The following is a 26,189-nucleotide window of genomic DNA, read 5'->3' on the forward strand; positions in this document are numbered from 1 at the left end:
GAGCCTGGGGGTGTGTGTACATTTAACAATGTCTTAGATAAGTTTATAACCACTCAAATTTGAGAAACACTAGTTCCATCTATTCCTCTTACTATATAAGCGAGGTATCTGTAATCCCCTGGCTGAAGATAACCGCTATGTCCAGAGATCATATCAGTAATTAGTGACAGAATGAAAATCAAAGATAAGGTAATGTGCTCTTTCCACAGCATAACTCTCTCACATAAGACTATAAGCCTTAGAGGGAGAAAGTAGGTCTGAATTATTTTTTTCTTGTGGTGTTTTGGATAATAAACTGCACACGCCATTGGATAAGTGGATGGTGAAATAATGTTTAGGGATGTAGACTATAAACTGTGTCAATAGCTTCCAAATAGGTTAATAAAAACAAGCAAATGCAAAGAGGCACAGCAAGGTGGCAGAATAGAAAGCTTCACTAACCACCCAGCAAGGACATGAAGTTTACGGCTATCTGCACAAAAGCAACATTTTCATTAGAACCAAAAATCAGGAGAGCCCTTATAGTAACTGATTCTAACTTCATATAATAAAAGAGACACTGAAGAGACAGAAAAACATATCCTGAATTATGGATCCCTCTCCCACCCAACCTCCGACAGCAGCTGTGTGGTACTAAGAGCACCTCTGGGCACTGTAGGAGGGAGAACACAACAACTGTGAGGCATTGAAGTCAATGCTGTCCTTTGCGAGCAGAAAGGAAACCCAGACAAAACTCAGCTGATGCTCACTCATGAAGAGAGCATTTAAAGCAGTCCTAGCCAGAGAGGAATTGTTCATCCCAGCAATCTGAACTTGAGGGCTTGTAAACCTTGCCACCAAGGGCTACAACAGTTTGTAGTCTCCAAGTAAACTTGAAAGGCAGTCTAGGGCATAAAGACTGCAAATCTTAGGTGAGTCCTAGGGCTGAATTAGGCCCAGAAAGAGTGGCCTAGGGGAACACACAGCATACTGAGTCACCAGCTGGGGCAGCCAAGGGAGTGCTGACGTCGCTCACCTAAACCCAGGCTACACAGCTCACGGCTCCAAAAGAAGCCCCTTCCTTCCACTTGAGAAGAGGAGAGAGAAGAGTGGGGAGGACTTTGTTTTACATGTTGGATACCAGCTCAGCTACAACAAGATAAGGCATAGTCAGAGTCATGAGGTCCCTTTTCCAGGCCCTAGCTTCAAGAGGACATCCCTAGACACACCCTGGGCCAGAAGGGAACCATCTGTCTTGAAGGGAAGGATGTAGTCCTGGCAGGATTTATCCCTGCTAACTGAAGAGTACTTGGGCCCTAAGTAATCAGCAGCAATACCCAGGTACTACGTAGAAAGACTTGGTTGAACCTCTGAAATGGTGGGTTCAGGTGAGACTCAGCACATTCCTGGCTGTGGTGGCTGAGATCGCTTCCACTTGACAAAAGCAGAGGGAAAAGTAAATAGGACTTTGTCTTGCACCTTAGATAGCAGCTTGACCATAGTAGGGTAGAGCAACAAGCAGGCTCTTCGGGGTCCCCAATTCCAAGACATGACTCTTGGACAGCATTTCTGAACTTGCCCTGGGCGGGGGGGGGAGGGGGTTGTAGCTACAGAGTGAAGCTCCTGTGCCTTTGGAAAGGGGAAAGAAGATGGAAAGGACTGCATTTTGTGGCTTGAGTGCCAGCTCAACCACAACACAATAGGTAGACTTCTAAGGTTTTTAACTCTAGCCCCTGACTCCCAGACAGCACTTCTAGACCAACCCTGGACCAGGGGCCTGCCACACTTAAGAGAAGGACACAGTCCAGGCTGGCTTTGCCACATGCTGATTTGTAGAGTCACAAAGCTTGGAGTGAATACAGGCAGTAGCCAGAAAGAAGTTACAGCAGGTCTTGAAAGAAACACCTCACTGTGCTTGCTTCAGGTCTGACGCAGCACAGTCATAGTGGTAGTGGCCACAGGGTTGCTTGAGTCACTCCATCCCCAGATTTAAGTGGCTCAAAACGAGAGAGAGAGAGAGAGAGATAAAAGAAAGAATACAAACTAGGTACAGAAACGTAGACCAAAGGAACAGAACAGAGAACCCAGAAACAAATCCACACACCTGAAGTCAACTTACTTTTACAAAGATGGCAGGAACATACACTAGGAAACTCTTTTCAATAAATGGTGTGTTGGTCAAACTAGATATCCATGTGCAGAAGAATGAAACTAGACCCATATTTCACACCACATACAAAAATCAAATCAAAATGGATGAAATATTTAAATGTAAGTCCTCAAACTATGAAACTACTACAGGCAAATATTGGGGAAAATCTCCAGGCCATTTTTCTGGGCAAAGATTTTTTGAGCAATACCCCAGGAGCAACTACTAGCTAAAATTATGTCTTTATTTTTTAATTTGTTTAATTTTTAATTATTTTGGGTACATGGTAGGTGTATATAAAAAAAGCAAAAATGAACAAATGGGATCACATTGTTAAAAAGTGTTCACACGGCAAAGGAAACAATCAACTAAGTAAAGAGACAACCCACAGAGTGGGAGAAAATATTTGCAAACTATAAATCTGACAAGGGATCCATAACCAGAATACATAAGGAGTTCAAAAAACTCTATGAGAAAATATATAATAATCCAATAAAAAATAGGCAAAGGTTTTTAATATGCGTTTCTCCAAAGAATACCTACAAATGGCAAACTGGCATATGAAAAGGTGCTCGACATGACTGATTGTCAGATATAAATCAAAACCACAATTAGGCATCATCACACCTCTGTTAAAATGACTTATATCCAAAAGACAGGCAATAACAAATGCTGGAAAGGATGTGGAGAAAAGGGAGCCCTCATACACTGTTGGTGGGAATGTAAATTAGTACAACCACTATGGAAAACATTCTGGAGGTTCCTTGAAAAACTAAAATTTAAGCTACTATGTGACCCAGCAATCCCACTGTTTGGTATATACCCCAAAGAAAGGAAATCAGTATATTGAAGAGATAGCTGCCCTCCTACATTTGGTGTAGCACTGTTCACATCGCTAAGATTTGGAAGCAACCCAAGTGTCCATCAACAGATGAGTGGAAAAAGAAAATGTGGTACAGATACACAGTGATTTACTATTCAGCCATGAAAAGAATGAGATCCAGTTATTTGCACGAACATGGATGGAACTGGAGATCATTACGTTAAGTGAAATAATATAGGCACAGAAAGACAAACTTTGCCTGCTGTCACTTATTTGCAGTACCTAAAATTCAAATCAATTAAACTCATGGGCATAGAGAGTAGGAGAACGGTTACCAGAGGTTGGGAAGGGTACTGGGGGTATAGTGGGGTTGGGAATGGTTAATCAGTTCAAAATAGGTAGAATGAATAAGAACTAGTATTTGATAGCACAAAAGGGTGAGTACAGTCAATATTTATTGTATATTTTTTAATAAAGAGTATATCTGAATTATTCATAACTCAAAGGATAAATGGTTGAGGGGATGGACACCCCAACTCTCCATCATGTGCTTTTTACATTGCATAGTATATGAAAATATATCTATTTCCCATAAATATATACACCTACTATGAACCACCATAAAAATATTAAAAATTAAAAAATAAAATTGCTTGACACAAGTACTTTGTATAACTGAAATCATATTTTAAAAGAGCCAGAGAGAAATACACACTCTAGTTTGAATAACTATTGGCACTTTACTTGAGAAAATTATTTCCCAGTGCTCTCCTGCAGCTTGCGAGGAACTATAAAATATTTTCATTTGAACTTGACAACCTGAATATGTGTACAGTGATATCCTCTCATGTGTAGAGTATATGGATCTTCAAAGAAAATATAGCACAGGCAGACGGGAAAATTCATTCCCATTATAAATACAGGAGGGAGCTATGAGGTTTGAAAAGATAAATAGAAATAAAAGCACTATGGATATTTGGGCATATTGGGTTTTAGAAAATAATGAACACTGTGTTAATTCTCCATTCTGTAATATAAGATTATTTCACTCACAATGAAACCCCTAAGTTTTTGTAGCATTGTTCTTATTTCTAAAAAGCCCACTTGTACCTTCTTGGCATCAGAATTTGTTTCTGTCTTTGTAATCTCAGTGCACTTGTTTTGATCTCACAAGCTTAATGTCATTTGATAGGATGAAAGCCAACCATTTTCTGAGAGCTGAGTGCTTGAAGGGCATTTGTCCATTTTGTAAGAAAATTATATTCCTTTCTGGTACTTCTATAGTTATTTCTTTAGATAACAGAATGAAAATGAATACATTATAAAGTCTGAAATCCTGTAAGAAAAAAAAAATTTACTCTCCAGATTTTCTAGCATCCTCAGATGTAAACAGAAAGCTATGCAAAATATAAGTTATTTTACCTACAAATAAAAGCAACTATCTTTAAAAAACAACTTATCACGTACTAGTCACTATAATTACATAACTACATGTTTTCAGTATTTCATTTAGTACTCACAATATTTAATAGTGTTTTAATGGCTACAAAATAGGCCATTAGAGAGGTGTTTTTATTCTAGTTTTACAGATTAAGAAACTGACTCATAGAAACTTGAATTTATCCAAGTAAAATGACAATAGATGAAAAGTCTTGATTCAAATTCTGGTCTGCCTGACTCCAAATTCTAGGTAATAACCTTTTGCTACTCAAAGCATGTTTCTAGGTACATCTTACTAACCTTACATGGGAATGTGTTAGAAACACAGAATATCAGGCCATACCTAAAACCTACTGAATCAGAATCTTCATTTTAACAAGTCACCTAGTTGATTTTAAAGCACCTTAAAGTTTGAGAAATCCTGTTACTAAGGTCTAGAGTGCCTGTACTCTTGTAGAACTCAGTGATATATATGATACTAAATTAAGTAATTGGCAAAGACTATCCTTTGACCAAATATAAGTCAGGCTCCTCTGTGTCCTCTTTCTGACTAGTCCCTGCCCTTGGGTTCTGTGCTTGGACCATTTCCTCTAATAGCAAGAATCCTGCTGGGTCAGATTTCCAAAACTACCTTGCCCTTGACATCTGATCCCTGGCCCCTGGTCTCTGACCACCTTCCATAGCTTATCAAATCTCTTATATCTCATACCCTCTGTATCTTCTAACTCTTGCCTGCCTTCAACAATACCCCTGTCAGCTGGTGGCAGTGGATCATGCCCATAATTCCAGCACTTTGAAAGCCTGAGATGGAAGGTTCTCATAAGGCCAGGAGTTCAACACCAGCCTGGGCAATATAGCAACACTCCATCTCTACAAAAAAAAAAAAAAAAACCTGGACATGGTAGTGTGCACCTGCAGTCCCAGCTATTCAGGAGGCTGAGGGTGTAATGAGGGTATCACCCAAGCCCAAGAGTTTGAGGGTGTAATGAGTTATAATACGTACCACTGCATTCTACCCTGGGTGACACAGCAAGACTTTGTCTCAAAAAATAAAATAAAGTAAAATAAAATAAAACTAATGTAAAGTTGGTTTGCCCAGAATTCCCCTTGACCTAGATATTTTAGATATTTTCTCTTATTAGTTTTCCATTCACTCACTTCCACTATGCTCTTTGGCCATAAATTCTCAGTCCTCACTCCCCCTTGTCCCTGTATTAAAAGTCGAGACCAATCTCTTCTCTCTCCCCTATAAAAACAAAAAAACAACAATGAAAAACATCGCTGTGGTTTTCCCAAATAAAATCTGCCTTAGTGTCTTTAACAAGTGTCATGAATAAATTTTTCTTCAACATAATCCAACAGATATAAACTGACTGGTAACTCAAACATTGTATTAGTCTGAAAGTATGAGTTTTAAAATGAGAGCAGTATATTGATATCACTCATGTTTAAAATTTAGTTAGAATATGAAACTTTTGGGAACATGAAACTAGCATGCCTCCATTGTTCACTTTAATAAAATGCCAAGGGGGCTCTTGTTAACATAACCCTCTCTGAGTTACTATCTACAGAAACAGATACAGGGAAGTCATTGCCTTCTAATGGAATCACTGACAAACTCTTCAAAGAAATAAAAATGGGTAAATTAAAATTGCCTCATTTTTCTTTTCTCTCTCTCCCCATTCTTCACCAAACTTTCTTCCTCTCATGTCTTATTTCTCTTGAATCTTTCTATTGCTTTCTTAAGAAAGTAGACTCCAGGGTCCTTCGGTATTGTTCAATCTCACATTCATCCTTCAAGGGAGTGATTTAGAAAAATAAGCCCATGGAGTATGAGAATGATCAAACTCATATAATAAGAAAAGGCTTAGTCCTTTCATCATAACTAATGTGTTATTCTCTATCCCCAAGGGAGAGGTTAGTTCTAATAAGTTCTTTAAGAACATAAAGAAATGAATACAAATTTTGGAAAGAACGAAAAGATTCTATGGAGGCATGCCCCTTAGACCTTAGAAAGTTTCTCAATGAAAATGAGGTGAAAAAAGCAAAAATGATCTTAAAATTAGCTTCTACACTAAATTCTCTGTCTATTATGGTCAGTTTCAAATGTCTGTGCTGGCTGTGACTTATCCTTGTTTTTGAAATGCATCAATATTCAAAGACCAAGTAAGATCATTTAAATGTAAGATATTTATTGAACAGATCAAGAATATTTGTTTAAAAATTTTTTAATACAAGCTTAACAGTTGCAGGTGATTAGGAAAATTTAACTGTTATATATAACAAACTTTATATATCTAAGTTTATACATATATATGTACATAAAGCATCTATATATACATATATAACCATATATATATATATATATATATATATGGTTATATAAACAAGATTAATAGTTCCAGGGGATCAGGAAAACATAATTTAACAGTTTTATAATATAGATAATATAGTTTAACAGTTATAATTTTATAACAGTTGATCATAATGGGCTAGTAATTGTCTCTTTTACTATTAAGTAGTTTCTAAAAATGAATCAACTGGATTCTTGAAAGCAAGAGTCCAACTGTATTCATTAGGGTCTATCATCACTCATTTCTTTCAATTATCTTCCCTTTCTTGTCGACCATTTTTCTGGACAGCACCACTTTATCTCTTTTAAAGATCCTTTGATGTCAACTAGCACAAAGGGGCTACTGGCTCCACCTTCAAGTTATTTTCATTATTTCTCAACTGTTGGTGGATATTTATACCATTATTTACAATGAGAGCATGAGCCAAACATAAGACACTATAATCATCACAGACATTGTGATGAAATGTTGGTGCTTAACTGAAAGATGAAATAAATTGATCTGGTTCAGCTGACATGAAATCACGAACAAAATTTAAGTACCTACTATTAATGTCAGGAAGAGAAAACTACAAGGTTAGCCACTTTGATTTTTCTATTGTTTTGTTTGTTTGTTTTCTTAGAGAGGGAGTGTTGCTCTGTTATGTAGGCTGGAGTGTACTGGTGTGACCATAGCCCACTATAACCTTGAACTCCTGGGCTCAAGAGATCCTTCCGCCTCAGCCTTCCAGGTACCTAGGACTACAAGTACATGACACACACAGCTATTTTATAAAATAAAAATAAAAAATAAAATTGTAGAGACAGGGTTTCTTTCCCTACACTGCTCAGGCTGTATTTATTTATTGTTTAAGTGAGTAAGAGAGCAATGTTTTAACAGAAAATAAGCCAAAAACCGTTTCTCTGGAAATAAAAATTATTTTATAATGCAATGTCACTTTCACTTTTATTTCCATTGTTTTGATATTATAAGGTATTGACCAGAAGAAAAAGCCCTCAGTAACTTCCAATTCACTTCCTGGCTAAGAATATTGGAAGCTGAAAGTAATATTAAATATAAAGCAGTTCAATTTTCATATTTTATTGATGCAGCATCTGATATATAGAGAAGTACTTCTCCCATAATCACATCGCTGATTGCTGAATCAGGCCTAAGAATGCAAATGTCAGCTGCATGCGATTCTATTCACACTATGAACTATTAATAAATTCTGACTCAAGTTTCGCCTTTGTATCCATTATCTCAAGAAAAGAGGACTGGGGTAGCATGAGGAATATGAAATCTAACCCATTTTCTGCCTCAGTGTATAAGATCTATATTTCTTTCCAATAAGGCTTTAGAAGGATGATGATAAATGGAAGTCATAAACTGCAGTCCAAAATTAAGATACTAAGATACGTGAGACTAAGATCAACTCTGGCCATAGAGTATACCCCGATAAGTAAGCAAGTACATATTGGCCAAGGTGAGTCACTGACATAAGGCCCAGGTCTTCATGGTAACATAAGGATTAACTTGGAAAGTAAAAGCCTAAACAGAATCAGGAGGATTCACAAAGGACTGGAGAGGAAACTCAAGATTCTATTATTACAATACCACTAATCAGATTTGATCTGAAATTTTCCTTCACTCAATAACTTGAAAATAAACCACAAACATACTTTACTTAAAAGGCAGACTCCAAGGCAAAACATACTGAAAGCTCTCTCTTGAAATATGCAACACTTAAATTATTAAGCAGGCAAACACAGAAAGTTACTTGTGGCCTCTTACGGCGAATATTAGTGTAAGATATTATGCCTGACTCTGGGTTCTCGTAATCTTAGCGATGCAGGACTAACATGGATGATGTGCTAGTCATTCTCTGCTCCTACACTGAGCTTCATTATCTGCTGGTATCTACACTGTTGTTTTGGAAAGTTCTATTCAAAATCCATCTTCCAGCCTCCCTTGTTGACTTCTACTTGAGTTCAACCAAAGGAAGACATCAATGGTTATCAGCAAGGAGAAGAAAGGTTAGGGGATATCTATTACTTCCGTATTCTGGAGCCACATCTTAGGCAATTGTTTAATACCTGCAAGACCAGCTTTCTCATGAGGCAGGATCGCTTCCAAGGTGCTAGTCCTCACCTTTTTGGTAATACTGTTCCCATCTCTTGCCATTCAGTTCTAGAGGTGGTAAAAGCTTCTTGATGTTGCTCCTCTCAGAATAACAACTATTCTTTGTTTTTTGCCTTTACCTGTACACATCTCGTTAATAGTACCTTCATTAAAGTTTGTTCAATTTAAATATTTGGAATGCATTCTGTTTCCTGTCAGGACATGCAAGAAAAAATACCAAACAAAAAAAGAGTTTATTATGTGATTTTTTTTAAAAGCAAAAAAAAGGATGTAGTTGGATTTTTCTCCAAGTGCATATAAAGAGTATTTCAACATATTGGGTTATTATTCTTTGTATGACTATATGTGTACGTGTGTGTGTGTGTGTGTGTGCACATGTGTGTGTGTTTTGTGGTAGGAGAAGGGGAAGGGTGTTCTTTGGTGAAATACTACTATGAAATACTGTTGCCACAAATGTTAACAAATAATTCTGCTTTCTATCATTCAGTTGTTAATATGCTAACATTGTCTGTTAGTTGCTAAAAATAAATATGTATGTGCAGCACATAGTAAACATGTCTCATCACAAATCCTATTGTTCTTAGGTTAACTACTGAGATCAGTGATTCACTAACAATAATAGCACTGGGAGGGTCAGCTGAGGATAGAAATTCAACTTTCTTATACCCATGGAATGACTGGACTTGTGTCTGGAACATTTCCCATGGGGCCTCTCTTAGATATTTTTCTCCAAGATTTCACCAGAAGCCTACTCAGTGAAAGGCATACATTTTTTTTTTCCAAAACTGAAGATCCTGAGCTGAAGCACATCACAGTCTTGTCCCAAGACTATGTCTTCCACCAGTGTATGCTGAATGTTGCAGTTTGAAGATGTCGAGACAATAAGGAAGGTTTGACTGGGAAAGGCTGACAGGCCTCCCACAAAGAATTAGGAAGTGAAAAAATCTTGAGGAAGTCACCATGCTCTAAAATTCTAATTTGGGGATTTAGGCTATATTATTTATTAGTTTCTAAACTCAGAATTTATTACTTTTAGAGCTATGGCTCACAGTCCTTAGGCAATAAGAAATTTTGAATTCAAACTCAAAAAAATGAATTTATTGAGTTATATTTGTAAACATTACTTTCAAATAGAATTGGTACTTCTATATATTATTCAGCATATTTTCTTCCAGGAGACATATCTACTTTAGAAGCCACAGTCCAAATGTAACATTACGTGACGTGGAATTGTAACAAAAAATTATTTGAAACATCTTAGTGGCTAGTATATCTGTATCTCCAAGGCACAGATATTTCCACCCTTACGCTCACATTCCTTGTTCACATGATAAAGATGAAGGCATGTATACAATATTTGTCTCTAACCTCCCTTTTTTACGCTTCCATGACAAATCATTACATTTTATATTTATATAGTCTTTGGAGAATAAATATTCTTTTGTTTCTCTTATCAAGCAATTGTAATTGCTGTCAGTTCACGGAGGAAAAGAACAGTATCTGTTTTGTTTAGGATCATATTCAATTGCTTGACACAGTGTGGCTTGTAAAGTGTGGCATTTTTCAATGACTGAAAAATCATGGCTTTTTGATATGTCAATTTAATCAGTTAATGGACAAGCGTTTGGGGTCATATCTATATCCTAAATTTGCAAAAATCATGTATGTCCATTCTGACTCAGTATGTTAGTTTTATAGTTTAAATCTTAGAATATTATTTTACTTCCCTATTTTCACATTACTCTAATTAGTCTAGTTTTCCCACCTTCAATGTATGGTACAGCATTCTTCTGGTGGCTCAGGTTTCCAGTGATTCATTTCATGTAAAGAGATTCTAAAGTAGCCACAAAGTATATTTAACCAATTCATTTCAATTTTTTCATGGAGTAGATAAAATGAGAAATATATGGTCTCTAGAAAAGTTCTGTATACTTAATAATAAGTCTATAAATATTTTTTGAAGATAAAGAGAAATATTGAACAAGCAGAATAAAATTCTTAGGGAGAAGCTTCCAAAAGACTTCACATTATTTGAGTTGCAAGCTTCAAGTAAGTTAGTTCTATAAGTAGTGAGTTCTCGAATTACCTCATATAATACAAGATGCTGTTTATTAGTAACAGGATTAACATTTAAAAATGTATTAATACCCTAAATCATAAAAAGTGAAAGGATAAAGTAAAACAGGGACATTTTTGGAGATGAGGAAGCAGGAATGTTTGCTCACTTCCAATTCAGGGATATGTCCCCTAGATAATAAATCTCTAAATTTTATAAAACGATTCTTTACTTGATCCAAATCATACAATGATGGTCAATTTAAGTGAGTAAATTGTTGCCAGGCAAGTGAATCTAACACAGAGATGCCTGTAAATTATCATTTTGAAAAGAACTTTTACTATTTAACTGTAATATTAGTTTCAATAAATTTAATATTTGTCAAAGTTTTAAAAAATAAATATTTCAATAATTGTATGTAAGTAGTATTTACAGTTGGAATAAAATACGAACATTAACTAATGCAACATCCTAATTTAAAAGACATTAAAATTGGAGCACAGTATTTTATTTATATCAAGTATATTTGTGCTGGAGCCAGGATAGGAATTTCAGCCCCCAAAAGCTGATCCAGTAGTCTCTCCTCTCTAACATAAATCAAACCTGATTTTCATAAGTAATATGTGACATATTTATATGAAAGCTAATTTATAGAAAGGCATAGAATCCTTTAAATGAATAGAAGTCCCTACGATTTTTAGAACATTGCTGACAAGTATGTTGTTACTTTTTTACTTGGGGAAAAATCCATAAATTCACACAATTTGGAATAGTTTATCTTAAGGAAATATGCATGCAATTGAGAGTTAAAATCCTCTTCATTGAGAAATAAGGAAAATTGGACAACTAAAAAAAATTTATGTTCCTTAATGGGCCATGAAATAATTCTGTTAAAATTTGAAGAAACTAAAAGAAAGTAAATGATTACATGAAGAACTGGACAACGAAGATCTCTAGAAAGAGTAAAACAAAATGCACCTGGCTTCCTCTAACTGCCAATGACAATATACATATTGAGAATATAGAGATGAACTAAAGAAGAGCTACTGTTTTAAAACAGAATGTAATTAAAATATAGAGTGCCTGGGACAGTCTTTTCAGCCAAGATAAAGTTCAAAGTTAAACAATGTCCTTCAGAGAAATGAACAAAAATCTGGACAATAAAATGTGGTCTCAGGATAAAAATAAAGGGTGTAGCTGTAAATTTTTTTTTCTTAGGACCTCAGAAGCACCTTCAGAGCATCCCCTGCAAACCCTCTTTGCTAGGCAAGAAAACTTCTAAGAATCTTAAAAATGTGGTCTGGCATCTGCCTCATAGGTGGTCCAAGGTAAATAAAGACCTGTCTTAGAAAGAAAGGAAGATGTGGCTTTTGTTTAATGGAGTGACCACCCAATAAGAATCATAAGTCAGTGGTAGGGGGAGAGGAAGGGAGAAAGGAATAGGGAGAAATAAAGAGAGAGCGAAATAGAATTTAACTAATAACGAATTTATACCCTTAGAAGCTGCATGAGCTTGGACCAAAAGGAAACCAAAGAGTTCAGAATGAGAATAATCTTTGGTAGTCTCAACCTTTTGCACACAGGAAGCACACCAAAAAACTCTTCACCTACAAACATGGGCTATTTATTTTGAGAAATACAGAATGGCTCAGAAGGCTGAACTAAGATCCAAGAGGACCAACTGATGTTTCAGGAATGGTACTGGGCCCTAATCAAGGGTCTGGAAATGTGCTCAGTTGAATTTTAGAACTGATTGGACTATTCCTCCTTTTAAACAGAATTTTCTGTTAAGGCTATCCTATCCTATCTCAATTGTGTTATGCCAGAAGTGATGAGGGAAGATGACTTGTATTCTGATTGAAAGGAATAAAGCTCAAGGAACAGCATCTGAGGAGTCTCTTCTGTACCTGGCCTTAATTAAGATGACAAGGTCCTGGATGTTCATCTTATTGTCATAAGAAGGGCAAGATTTTGGAATTCTTGGAAGAGGATGAATGCATTTTTGTTTTTCTCAAATAGAATGTAAATATTTTTCTGTCCAGAGGGATGACCATGGTGGATTAAAAATGACAGCACATCATTATGCTTCTATTGGGCTTCTTTCAGAGATTTTCTTTTCTCTCCCTTGGAACCTAGTCTGGTTGCTTTGACCAATAGAATACTGCAAAAGTGAGGCTATATACTGTCCTAGGTCTATATTTTAGGAAGACTGGTGCTTCTACTATCGTCTCATTTAAATCTGAGTTGCTATGTAATAAATCTGATCACCCAGAGGCTGCCAGGCTAGCTAGTAAAGAGACTGTGGGAAGAGACCGGGGGAGACACAGACAAGCCAACACCCAGTTGTTCCAGGTTGAACCATTAATTAGAGCCACCTCAGCTAATTCACCTGATATAATAGAGCAAAAGCAAGCCTTACTGCCCCCTCTCTGAATTCCTGAGCCTTAGAATTTTGATGCAAAATAAGAACAAATTTTTGGTGTCAGCCACTAAGTTTTTATGTAAGCTGTTATGCAACAAAGGACAACTAGAGCACAAATATGATATATGCATTAATAACACATAAAAAAATTGTGGCTTACAAAAAGTGGACAATGTTTATTGAAGGTGAGAAATACTTAATGAAACACTGTTTTCTCTTTCTCCCAATCACTGTGAAACTCATTTATTGGACTGCAATGAACACAATTCATAGGAACTGATGTCTACACTTTGATGAAATGTAATTATTAACTCTAAAATTGTTTTCGTATTTTTTCCGCTTCACTTAAGTATAATTGACAAAGAAAAATTGTATTTAGATGTACTTGATGTTGTGATATATTATGCATTGTGAAATAATCTCCACAATCAAACTAATTAACATATCCATCACCTCACCTACTTACCACTTTCTTTTCTGTTTTTATGGTAAAAGCATTTTTTAAAAATGAAAGCTATATGAAATGGACTTACTCCATGAGATAGCATATTAGATCAATTAATAAGGAAAAAGCATATTTTAATAATCTGGATTACATTCAGTTATAAAATTTGGAAGCATGTACCCTAGGTGTTTAATTTTAAAGAATGAAGGCAATAATGAGTTAATTGCTAGACCATTTTGGACTATTCAACATGAAGTGGCTGTATACATTTTCTTAAGTCAGAAGGCCAAAAATTAGGCTAACATCTGCTTACATTCAAATCAAAAAAAAGTCAGCACTTTAATGAAAATGAAATTTTACTTCCAATATCCAAACCAATGATCAGAACTGAAGTATTTCACCTGACTTCAGTGTATTGTTTCTGAATACAATGAATTAAAATAATGTTCGAGAACATTATTCATGATGGTTGGGACCAAATATTAAACACAAGATTCTAAAATAGGCAAGAAGTGTAATGCAGTAGGGCCTCAAAGATTGAGAGGAAGAGATTTCCCATTACAAAGAAAATTTCAAAACTTAAGTCTACTATAACTAGCAGCCAGAGATGACATTGAAGTTAACGGTTATTAACCTAACCAAATATCCATTTAAATTTTTCAAGACATACATACCACACATTTATGCATAGACAAGCACGCACACCTCCTGACACTCTTTGAGATTTTGCTAAACTTAGGCATCTTAAAAATCCCAGCAGGGAGCTAATTGGTCACATAACATTATCTCATTCTTTATTAAGGTATCAGTGGAAGACATTTCATATTCCACCAGGACTGTCTTCTTTCTTAATATAAACCAAATGTTCTGTGGTACTTAAGAGTATTTTCTCTTCATTTCAGAATTAAAGAACTATTATTCTGCCAAGTTTTGAGAATACAGTATATGATATTATGAAACATACAAAAACAGGGAAATTCTGAAAGGATCTCATGGTACAGTGAAGTAGGAAATTAGGAAATTTAACAGAATTAACATTATATTTCATGACCACATTTAGTTCATAATTAAATGAATGACTTTGTTCATTTCTTTCAACTCAATTATACTCAATTGTGGTACCTAACAAATACTTACTAAACAAATGATTAACAGAAGAATTTTATTTTTTCATAAAAAATTAAACCCAATTCAAATATAAATTATATAAACATGTTAACTTTATAGAATGGACAAGAGCAAGTTTTACATGACAAATTTATTAAAAATTACTTCATGAGTTCTGATCATATCACTCTCCTTTTGCAAATATTAGGGCCCTTCCTTGTAATTGACAGAACTCCTTTAGAAGCTTACATTTAAAATATGGAATACATTGGCTTATAGATCTAAAAATTTTAAGGCACATCTAGCTTCAGATATCGCTAATTTCTCTTCATTATCTTTCTTTGTATTTGTTTTCCTGCATCTCTTTATGTTCGCATTCTTCATTGCAGGAAAAGAAGATAGCCAGAAGCATCTTTAGGTTTATATTCTACCAGGTGAGTAACCACAGTGGAACATAATTTCTCATTTTCAGCAGTTCTAGATAACATCTCACAGTTAACCCTTAATTCAAGTGCTTAATCATTCTTAACCAATTACCATTATGAGCATTGTGAGACAGCTGATTGGACATGGCTGGGTAATGTGTCCATTTCTTCAGCTATTGCTGTAAATTCAGCTGTGTTGAAACCACCTGTGCCAAGATTAAACTATTAGTTTTTCCCTGTGGAAAATCAGGGTGCTATTATGACTATGTTAAATGGATGCTTAAGCAGGGGGAAAAAAAAAAAACAAAAAACAACAGCTTGCTGCTTGCCCTAATAAAGTAACAAAATACCCTAATTTATGTCTTCTTTCTTGCAGGAATAAATCAAAACTCAGTTTGTAGTCTTTGTCAATTTTTCTTTCTTGGATTCATTTCACATTTCCACCTCAATCCCAAAGTTGTGGCCACTGTTTCTCAGGACAAGCCACGGGCTTTCGGGTCGGTTCCTGCTGTCTGATATTTTCTCTCAACCAAAACATGCCTAACTGGCACTTGCTATCTGTAGAAAATAATTATCTTTAAAGATTCAGATTTAAATGTAACATTTCTGTGAAATCTTTCCCAACTCCTGTTATATAACCAAAGCCAATCAGTTGGCTGTACTTATGCAATACTACATATATACATGTTTTATAGCCTATAATACATTGTGTTTTGATAATTTTATGTGATGTTGCTATAATACGGAAAATAAATTATCTGGAGTATACACTGTTGCAACATGTGATGTCTCTCTAGTTACTAGGACATAACAGGCTAAGTTTATTTTGGATGGATTAATTTATTAACTTTGCCAAATTACATAACTCATACCAATTTCAGTAGCCAAATTCTGCCCATATAGGAACAACTATAATGGGGCTGGTAATATGAAAGAGTGCAGATACACATAGAGGTGTCCTTTTTTTTCTTTTTTTTTTTTTGGAGATGGAGTCGCACTCTGTTGCCCAGACTGGAGTGCAGTGGCTTGATCTAGCTCACTGCAACCTCTGCTCCTGGATTCAAGCAATTCTCCTGCATCAGTCTCCTGAGTAGCTGGGATTACAGATGCCCACTACAACGCCTGGGTAATTTTTATATTTCTAGTAGAGACGGGGTTTCATCCTGTTGGCCAGGCTGGTCTCGAACTCCTGACCTCAAGTAATTCACCTGCCTCAGCCTCAGATAGCATTGGTAAGGAGCACTATCTTCATCATGCCATCCTGGCTGCACTGACACACATGGAACAAAACCAGCAAAGTCAGCACTCATTACTGTCGGTGAATTTTTATAGATGTTTAGAAAGTGCCTGTTACATTCTGGTTAGTTTTCAGTATTTATAATATTTATGAGAAAGAAAACAAAAATGGAAATAAATGCTTTTGTGGAGAATTCCTTCAGGAGTTATCTTACCCAAGAGTTTTAACAGAGCTTGAGGGATTGTGGAATGTAAAATAAAGTCATTTAAAGTCCAAGGACTCCACTGAAGAAATTCAACTCTAGCTCTGATGAATTATCAAACATTGTGGGCTTTTGTAGTGATCTTCCATGATTCAAGGAATCCATGAGAAGTCCCTGGGCACCAGAAATGTGAATTACTGCCTGTAACTAGGATGACTTCGCATTACAGTTTGAAGAAGGCCGTCTGTGTAATGGAACTAGCTGCTTTTGGGTTCTGTAATGTAGATTACAAATAACTGAAGCACATTAGAGCCTAAAAAAAGCCCTTTGGAAGCCTGAGAATAGGCTCAAGTTGGTGGAAGAGGTGAAGAACAGTCCCTGGAACTGCATAAACTCTCAGCAATATTTGCTGCTTTTGCACAAAATAAACCTAACCAGAGGCTGGGAGCAGTGGCTCATGCCTGTAATCCCAGCATGTGGGGAGGCCGAGATGGGTACCTGAGGTCAGGAATTGGAGACCATCCTGGCCAACATAGTGAAACACCTATTAAAAATACAAAAATTAGCCTGGTGTGGTGGAACACTCCTGTAATACCAGCTCTTTGGGAGGCTGTGGCAAGAGAATTGCTTGAACCCAGGAGGCAGAGGTTGCAGTGAGCCAAGATCGTGCCACTACACTCCAACCTGGACGACAGAGCAAGACTCCGTCAAAAAAAAAAAAATAAATAGATAATGGACCCCGAGGCAACAGGCAACGGCTTCTATCAGGCACTGAGCTATAGAACTGTCTCAGCCTAAGACTCATCAGTGTCTGAGGAGCTGCAGGACCACCTGAGGTTTAAGGAGGAGGAGGAGCCTATGAGAAGGTGAAAATGACTGAGTGGTATCCTGCCTCTCAGAAAAAGCGCAAACTGCACACAACTAAAGTCTACCTAGTACTTTAACACTACAATCTAATTGACATATATATATATATAGAAGACTTGAACAAACAACAGAACACACATTTTTCAAGAATCCATGAAATATTCACCCAGATAGGATGTATTTTCAACCATTAAACATACCTTTTCAAACTTAAACTAATTATCGAACTAGAAATCAGTATCAGATGAAAACAAGAAATTTTCTAAACATGGAGATTAATAAACACACATCCAAATAATCTCTAGGAAAAATAACGATCCCAAAGCAAAATAAAAATTACACACAGCTGAATGATGATGAAACTTCAAAGTATTATGGTATGTGTTAACGCAGCTGAAGCAACAGTGAAAGGAAAATATATAGCATGATATGTTTCTATTGAAAAAGAAAAGGTTCCAAATCAATAAAGTTCTTTCCTCAAAAAATAAAAAAAAGTTGAGCAACACAAACAAAAAGCAAGAATAAGGAAATAATACAGACAAGAAATTGTATCTAAAACAGAAAAACAATAAACAAATGAAACAAAAAGCTGTTTCTTTGAAAATTTTGGACAAAATTTAAAAACCTCTAACAAAGCTGGCAAAATGAAACACACACACACGCATGCACATAACCAATATCAGGGTTGAAAATGGGAATATTACTAAAGATCCTTCAGCCATTTAAATGACTATAAATTAATATTGCAAAAAAATTTATACTCATAAATTCAATGACTTAGAATAAATGGATCAATTTCTCAAAAACTGTATCAGAACCCTGCTTGTAATACTGTACTATGGCTTTGCCAGAGCTTAACATTTGGGAAAACTAAACTATGAAAAGAATTTCTCTGTATTATTTCTTATAATAGCATGTATATAATACTCATCTCCCCCCAGATATTTACTTTTTAAGATAAATTTTTTAAAAGACTTGGAAGCTGAGAGAGGTTCAAAATGAGAATCTCCATTGCTGCCTTTGTAGGTCGTGGGAGCCACATAGCAAGGACTTGATACCGGCCTCCAAGAGTTGAGAGTAAACCTCTGCCAACAGCTAGAAAAAACAGTGACCTCAGTTCTATAGTCACAAGGAAATGAATGCTCCCAACTACCTAAATGAGCCTGGAAGTGGATTCCTCCTTAGTCCCCTAGATGAGAACACCACTGATTTCAGGCCTGTAAGACCTTGAAGAGAGATCTAGTAAGACCTTGCCAGTATTCTGACCATTAACATTGTAAATTAATGAAGAGATTTTGCTTTCTGCGGAGAGATCTGCTCTGAGTCTGATGGGCTTCCCTTTGTGGGTAACCCGACCTTTCTCTCTGGCTGCCCTTAGCATTTTTTCCATTTCAACCCTGGTGAATCTGACGATTATGTGCCTTGGGGTTGCTCTTCTTGAGGAATATCTTTGTGCTATTATCTGTATTTCCTGGACTTGAATGGTGGCCTGCCTTGCTAGCTTGGAGAAGTTCTCTTGGATAATATCCTGAAGAGTGTTTTCCGGCTTGGATTCATTCTCTCCCTAACACTCAGGTACACCTATCAAACGCAGATTAGGTCTTTCACTCTTTTCTCTCTATTCTTGCCTTCTTGTTTTATTTCACTGAGTTGATCTTCAATCTCTGATANATGTTGATACAGCTATTGAAACATGTACACTTTGTGAAGTTCTCATGCTGTGTTTTTCAGCTCCATCAAGCCGTTTATATTCTTCTCTAAGCTGTTTATTCTAGTTAGCATCTCATCTAACCTTTTTTCTAAGTTCTTAGTTTCTTTGCATTAGGTTAGCACATGTTCTTTTAGCTCTGAGAAGTTTGTCATTACCCAGCTCTTCTGAGGCCTGTTTCCGTCAATCCATCAGATTCATACTCCATCCATTGTTGATCCCTAGCTGGTGAGGAGGTGTGATCCTTTGGAGGAGGAGAGGCGTTCTGGTTTTTGGTGTTTTCATCCTTTTTGCACTGGTTTCTTCCTGTCTTAGTGGCTTTATATACCTTCAAGTCTGCTGCGGCGGAACTCATAACTGCCACTTTTCCAGGTGGTCTGTCCTAGGAAAGTCAGCTTTATTTGTAAGTTCCTTTCATGCTGCTGCCTTTTTTCATAGATGCCCTGCCCCGCACATAGTCGTCTAGTCACAGTCTGCCAGCAGAGGCGTTGCTGAGCTGCCACAGGCTCTGCCCAGCTGCTGTGTGAACTGCCTCAGTAGTGGTGGCTGCCCTTACCCCCACTGAACTGGATTTTCTTGGGTCCAGCTGCACTTGCTATGAAACACCCAATCCAGAGCATTTCAGATTGTTTTTTTTGTAGGGGTGGTACCCGCCGAGCCAGATCACCTGGCTCCCTGTCTCTGCCCCCTCCCTTTCAGTTGAATGGGTGGCTCTGTCTCCCAGGCATTTCAGGCTCCAGTTGAAATGGCTGCCCAGATTTGTGTGAGTTTCTGTGCACCAACCCAGCACCGGCTGAAATGGCCATGCTGAAAACTCATGGCAATTTTTGGCCTGGGAATCTCGTCTATGGGCAGTGAATTTGTTTGGAAATGTGGTGGGCACTCAACCTTTGCATTGTTCTTGCTGAGAACTGCACTCTGGAGCTGTTCCTATTTGGCCATCTTGGATCAGAACCCAAAATTTAATTTTTTAAATTTATATAGTATTTTTATTTAAATCTTTAATTCTTCTGAAATATATGTATTGATTCCCAGGTAAATTTCCCTAACATGACATAGTATTGAGATTCGTGTTTAGCACCCTCTTGATGCTTCTAATTAAATAGTAATTCTACCAAAGTTCTAACATTAAATGTAAAACGGCTAGTCTGTTTAAAGAAGATACACTCCATCATGTTAAAAACATGTTACTATTGAAAGATATCAAAATTGACAGAAATAAATGGAAAATAATTTTATGCTCATGGACTGGAAAAATCAATATCATTAAAATGGGCATATTGCACAAAGCAATGTACAGATGTACAGATTCAATGCTAGTCCAATCAACTTACCAACATCATTCTTCACAAAACTAGAAAAAGATTCTAAAATTTATATAGAACCAAAAAAGGGCCCTAATAGCAATCCTAAGCAAAAAGAACAAAGCCAGGAGCATCACACTATTGGACTTTAAAGCTACAATAACCAAAATAGCATGGTGCAGATACAGAAACATACATATAGACCCATTAAACAGAAACGAAAACTCAAAAATAAAGCCAAATACCTACAACCATCTTTGTCTCCTATGAGGCCAACAAAAGCAATGGGGAAAAGACTTCCTATTTAGCATATGGTGCTCTGATAGCTGTCTAGCCACATGCAGAAGAACGAAAATTGACCCTTATAGCTCTCATCAGATACAAAAATTAACTCAAGATAGATTCAAGATTTAAATGTAAGAACTCAAACTATAAAAATCCTAGAAGAAAACCTAGGAAACGCCCTTCTCAACACTGGCTTTGGCAAAAAAGTTTTGGCTAAGTCCCCAGAAGCAACCACATCGAAAACAGAAAATGACAAATGGGACCTAGTTAAACTAAAGAGCTTCTGCACAGCAGAAGACAGTATCAACAGAGTAAACAGATAACCTACAGAATCAGAGGAAACAGTTGCCAACTATGCATCCCACAAAGGTGTTTTATCTACAATCTATAGAGAACTTAAACAAGCAAAAACAAACAAATGCATTAAAAAATGGTCAAAGGACACAAGCAAACACTTCTTAAAAGAGGACATACAATATGCCAACAGAAGCAAATCAAAACCACAATGAGATACCACTGCACACTAGTCAGAATGGCTATTGCTAAAAAGTCAAAAAACAGATGCTGGTGAGGCTACAGAGAAAAGGGAATGCTTATATACAGTGGCTGGGAATGTAAACTAGTTCAGTCACTGTAGAAAGCAGTTTGGTGATTTCTCAGAGAACTTAAAACAGCACTACTGTTCAACCCAGCAATCCCATTACTAGGCATATACCCAAAAGAAACTAGATAATTATGCCAAAAAACATACATGTACTCATAGGTTCATCACAGCAGTATTCACAGTAGCAAAGACATGGAATCAACCTTGGTGTTCATCAGTGGTGGACTGGATAAAGAAAACGTGGTATATATACCATGGAATTTACATGGCCATAAAAAATCAAATCATGTCCTTTGCAGCAACATGAATGGAGCTGGAGGTCATAATCCTAAGTGAACTAATGCAGGAACAGAAATCAAATACCTCACATTTTCACTTGTATGTGGGAGCTGAACATTAAGCACACATGGACATAAATATGGTAAGAGTAGATACTGTGAGCTACTAGAAGCAGGAGGGAGAGAGGGGAGTGAAACATGGGTTGATAAACTAATTATTGGGAACTATGCTCACTACCTGGGGGCAATATGCCCATTTGACAAACCTACACATGTACCCCGTATCTAAAATAAAATCTGTAAAAAAATTATATGATCGATCCAAAGGAAAAAAGATGTCAATCATTTAGAGCTTATGATTGGAAACTGATGTTACATTTTGCAAATACGACTGTTGGGAATGTATTATGGCTGGTTACATTAGTAGTAGCATTATTTTTGTTGCTCCTGAAATAACAGAATAATGTTTGGGTTTGTTTTTCTACACTTTCAAATTGGCCTCCAGTTTTTATTGTATTAGGTGCTAATGTCAGAATTTTCTTATTTCTGTAAAATATGAATTTTTTTCCAAAAATCTGTGATTTATGATTTGAAAATTCTTTGTTCTTTGACCATTATTTATTTTTTACTCATTAAAGAAAACACTATATTCAAAGATTTTTGTATTTATTGAATCATTTATCACTTTATTTCATGATGGTTTTCAACTTTCCTTTTTATCTCCTTGAGGAGCTTAACAATCAGCCTTCTGAATTCTTTATCTTATATTTCAATGGTTTTATCTTGGTTTGATTTCATTACTGGAGAGGTAGTATGATATTTTGGTGGTGTTATAGAACCATGTTTTCTCATATTACTAGGGCCACTATTCTGGTTCCTCCTCACTTGGGTTGAGTATTTCTTCTAATTATTCTTAAATTTATATTTGACTTTTTAAAAAGTTTTCTCCTTAAGGATGTGACTTAAATGCTTATAGTTAATTATACCATAATTCAGTTCTTGGTGCTTTCATGGGTGAATACCAAGAGCTCCTTGGTTATAGAGCATCTTTGCATGATGGCTTTCTCACACGCTGGTTGTAGTAGCAACGTGTTTGCTGTGTAAGCAGGTTCACCTTCTCCTACGGGAATGGTAGCGGTCTCTTGAAGGTAATCTCATTTCCTTGTGGCATGCACTTTTTAAATTTTTTTCCAGCATTTTATTTACTGGTTTGATGGTTCTGGCATTAAGTCAGTAGGGGAGGTATCCCTAGATAGGAACTGATTGTGTGCTGGAATTTACTTGGGGTGGCTGGCAAAATATTTCCTAATATTCCTGATATTTCAGGGAGAGCTAGCAGCACAAAAGGAAAGCAGCACACAGCACTTGGGCAGGGCTGGCAGTGCTGCTGTCCCAGGACCCATGCCGCTGCCGCTGCTGCTCTCCGTAGGTGTCCCACAGTGAAATTTCATGTGTTCTTTGTATACAAGCAACATCCCAAATTGTAATTCTCTGCTAAGATTTAAGTAAAATTTAAGGATTTGTAAGACTTTTTTCTAATATTAGTCACTGTTGCTCTTCCAACCCTACCCTAAACATGGCTCTTTTAAAATCCAATTTAAGTAAAACAGTAACCTCTGAAGGGAGAGAAATTACAGCTAGCCCATGAATTAGCAAGAAGCAATTAAAAGCCAGTCCTATAGCATTGCTCCTCGTGAGAAAATAATTTCCTAAATGACTGATATGTTGCAAAACCTGTTTTCTATCTTAAAAGATAACAGTACCAGCTTTATTTACCCTTAATTTTGTAAATTTGGATGATAAATGTCAATCAGCCCACAAATTAGTTGAAAAGCAATTAAAGGCTAAGCATGTAAAATCACACATTGTCATTTAAAGGAAAACATTAAGCCAAATTAAATCATATTTGTTGAATTAAGAAGTAAAATGTTGTGCCCATTCTCAGAAAGTAAAAGAAAAATTATATGTGAGTGTGGTGGAAACATATTTACAAAAGCCTGATTAGAGATAGTCTTTGCTCAGCGATCAAGTCACTGTTTTCAAAACAGTTTTCCAGTTTAAAGTCCATAAATTTGGTCAGTCTGAAAACTCAATTTCAAGATTTAAGCTATTCTGCCTGTGTCTTTAAGCACATGGTTACAGTATTTCCTTTAAATCTTTGCTTCCAGAGATGCTTTCCGATTTCCTTTTAAACTTCGTATTATCAATTTCAGCTTGCCCTGTTAATGAATTATACTGTCAATTGCTAAGTTATAATCCTGATATCATCAAAATTCCTTTAAGGAAAGAGAGTAAAAAAGAATCCAGTCGGAAAGAGAGAGAGAAAGACGTATGGAAGACAAAAAGAGAAAAAAAAAGGCACAGAAAGACAAAAAACAGAAAGTGGGAAGTCAAAAAAGAAATTTAAGAAAGTTATAGATACAAGAATGCACCTTTAGTAAGGAAAGGTTTAAAACAAAGAAAGTCAAGGCATGTTTTGTTTGTCAGTAAGGGCATGAAAAAATGTTATAGAAGAAAATTTATGCAAGTAGGTTGCATAAATTTGGTTTTGAAGGTCTAAGCAAGTTTTAAAACATTGAGAAAAAGAATTCTGTGTGTAAACATATTCGTTAAAAGTTTAAAAAAGTATATCCAGTTTTTCTGCAAACTGGACATTAAAATAAAAGCACAACAGGTTTTTCTTAAAGCACTAATCTGCTCTTTTATGAAGATTTTAAAAGTCTCTTATCACAGGTACAATCACTAGAATTTCCGGTACACCAGCACCAGCCAAAAGACTGCATCCTCATCAAAGGATGAAAAACTCAAGTCGGCCTGAAAGAGACCCTGCAAGGCCATGCAGCTTTCTCAAACCAGACAAGCCCCAGACATCACCTGAAGAATGCTGAAGAGGACAATGCAGAAGTCTAAGCAAATCCTGCTTCGGATTTGTCTATATTTTATTCTTTCACTTTGCCACCTGTACTTGCTACACTCTATCAAGCTCATTTTCTAATCCACATTTTTCTGCCCTGTAACTTACACTAACACCCGCCTCACAGTTTCTAACAATGCAACTGTTTAGCTAAAGATTAATATACCTCCAGTGAAGTTCCTCAGTAAGGGCATACAGTAAACTGAAATGCCAAGTAACACTACAAGCCCAACACTAAAATTCATAGGTACACTTACAGCCTTTATAGACTCAGCCATAGTCATCCTGGCAATGCCATTCTGTCAAGCACTTTGCTCGAAAGAAAAGGTACAAGTGAGTGACTCCGTTACACATAGACTTTCAGTCTAATTTTCCCTCTTGACATCCTGAGCTACTCAGGCCTTCTGTTGGGCAGATATACATCACTGAGGCTGCAGCCTTTTCTTTGTGTATTTTAGGAGGGGATTCTTTTTCTTTTGCATTTCAGAATAATTTAAATGGGTTCTTTAGAGGCAGAGGTAATGGCTGTGTATCACCAGCCAACAAACATCTTGAACCAGAGCCTATTTTTTTGTATTTTTTAAATCCAATATAAATTAATTTTACAATTCAGCAATAGGGAAAGAGCTTCAAAGCTTTTATTTTTATTTTTTCTTGTTTCTATTTATTTATTTTGAGACAGGATCTCACTCTATCACCCAGTCTGGAGTACAGTGGAGTGATCACAGCTCACTGCAGCCATGACCTCATGAACTCAAGCAACCTCATGTAGCTGGAACTGCAGGTGCACACCACCACACTCTGCTAATTTCTGTATTTTTTGTAGAGACAGGGTATTGTCATGTTGCTCTGGCTGGTCTCCAATACCTGGACTCAAGCAATCTACCTGCATTGGCCTCGCAAAGTGCTGGGATTACAGGTGTGTCCCAACATGTCCAGATGACTTTCCAAGTTTTTAAACTTGAAAATAGACATACCCATCACTTCATTTTTATGAAAAAATTCGGTTATTTAAATCTTAGGCAATTGTTACTATGTTAATTGTATTAATCAAAAGGTTTCTTATTCAGAATGATAATTTTAGTGAATTCATTACAAATTAATTAAAAAGTTAAAATGAATTTAGTGACTCATAATGCTCCGAAGTTTGGGGGCAGTGCTGATAGCTTCAGATGCAGATGTGTGAATGCAAAAGTTGTGAATAGTAAATATTTTCTTTAACTTAGATGTTTTCCTCTCTGAAGGTTGTTTTTCTTTTTAAGTCTTTATTCGAAGGGTGAAAATGATATATGACCAATATCTGTTCTACTTTTATATATTAACAATTTACTGAACATACAGAAAGAGAGAGCCTTTATCCAAAATACTGATTCAGTTTGGAATTTCTCTTCAAACCTAAAGGGCAAGAAATTCTAATGGGCCAAGTCTTGGTCACATTTGCAACATTAAAATATGGAGGTGAGATCCCC

Source organism: Cebus imitator, unplaced genomic scaffold (genome assembly GCF_001604975.1).
Source record: "Cebus imitator isolate Cc_AM_T3 unplaced genomic scaffold, Cebus_imitator-1.0 Scaffold673, whole genome shotgun sequence".
Lineage (NCBI taxonomy): Eukaryota > Metazoa > Chordata > Mammalia > Primates > Cebidae > Cebus > Cebus imitator.